This window comes from Alosa sapidissima, chromosome 22 (assembly GCF_018492685.1).
Source record: "Alosa sapidissima isolate fAloSap1 chromosome 22, fAloSap1.pri, whole genome shotgun sequence".
Lineage (NCBI taxonomy): Eukaryota > Metazoa > Chordata > Actinopteri > Clupeiformes > Clupeidae > Alosa > Alosa sapidissima.
The window spans coordinates 20,601,944-20,603,873 of NC_055978.1; positions in this window are offsets into that span (position 1 = coordinate 20,601,944).

Consider the following 1,930-nt stretch of genomic DNA (forward strand, 5'->3'; position numbering starts at 1 on the left):
CATCCAAAGCCAGCTTCCCAGTCTTTGAGTGTTTCTTATTGATGTAAGAGCAACTCTTACATTACGAAGGTAATGTAATTTGACACACACGGATCAACTCACTCAAAGCACCTCACACACACGTACACAGCATTAAAGCCAGTCAGGAAGATAAACAAATCACCCAACGCTGTGAGTTGAAATCTATGAGCAGCGGGGCCTTCCTCACCATGCATTCCTCTGGGCCCTCTCTCACAATCCGTCTCTCTCTCTCTCTCTCTCTCTCTCTCTCTCTCTCTCTCTCTCTCTCTCTCTCTCTCTCTCTCTCTCTATGAGCCTGCTGGGAGATGGATGGCAGGAGACAGAGGCTGATTTCAGAGCGTCGAGGAAATATGAGGGCCGTCACCCCCGAAGCCAGCGCCGACCAGGGTGGAGGTGATGGAGGTCACGCGCTGTGGGAGTTGGCTGCTCCATTTCCCCCCTCACATGCCTGCCAGCGGAGGGCTAGAGGGTGGCGGGTGGGATGGATGAAGGAGGACGAGGAGGGGGGGGGGGGGGGGGGGGGGTCGTTGGACCGTATAGCTCTCTCATCCATCGTCCGCATGCCCAGGCCAATAAGTCACTTTGCGTATACACTAATCTCATCAGCGTATGTGTGGTACGGAGCGGCACAGCGCGGTCTGGTGCAAGCGGTGCTGATTTCTCATGCGCCAGGTTGCTCGTGTCAACCCTGCCCACCACCACCACCACCACCACCACTATCAACACCCACTGCCCTTGCGTTACGTGAGTGTGTAAGTGTAAAGGTGATGTCAGCCATGTGATGACTCACCCCACTGCTTCACATTAGATGTTCACTTTATTTTTAAAACAGGTGCCATCGCGGGATTGTTGCTTTGACTGGCAGTTTTGAGTGCTGCATGCTTCAGTCGTTAAAATGCACATGCCACCCACAAGAGTCAAACACAGAACATTCAAAACATTTTTATTTATATGATAGCTTTTCTTAAGGTCATGTTTATCTCAAACTCATTGTATCTCTTTAGTGCCATTTGTCACATTTGTACACTGTCCTGTGTTGCCATAGAGGAGATGTTTTAAAAAAGTTAATAACATAATTATAATCAATACCCGCAAGGCACGGATCTTTGAGCCGCATTAAGCCAGGATAATAAAGTTTGTGATGCATGTGAGGATGTCCTGGTAAAATAAAAAATAGATGTCCGTAAATGAATAAACAGCTTGAACAATTATTTGTCATTATATTTCCATCCGTCAGAGTAGAGTGCTGCTGACATTTGGTCGTCACTTTTGTGACGACGACTTTTGACAAACTATAAATCACGATTGTTCTCCGATAAATTAATCTTTCCTCTTTTCCCCCCTGAGGCTTGGTTCTGGTGGCGATTACTTTCGGGGCCCGTGGCCGTCAACGTTTAATTGCGCTGATTTACGGCCTCCGACGGCCGGCAAGCCTCTCGATCGGGGGATGGGAAGTCATTAGAAGAGCGAGTTGTTTGAAATGAGCTGTGACCCGCTCGAGTGTTCACCATAAACTAGCAATTAGACACCATAACAAATGTCGAATTGGAACAGCAGGGACTTGGGTTTTGCTAATGCAGCTGAGATACTGTACAGTGATGGATCTATGGCGAGCCCAACTGGGTTCAACTGGATCCTCTCGAGATTAGGAGGGCAGATTGCGTAAAATTCGTGAACGCTTTGTGTGAGAAAGACTATGCTGATGATATCATCATGAGAATTGCTTAACCTTTTCCCAAGCATCTTACTGGGTTCATAATGTACTGTTTCCTTATATTTAGTGCATAAAAAACAAAAAGAAAACACTCACGCACACACACACACACACACACACAATTTACAGTTTTTCTCTATTGCTAAAACGCATTTCTTGAAATTATGCTTCCACTTCCTAAAACTCAAAAACCTA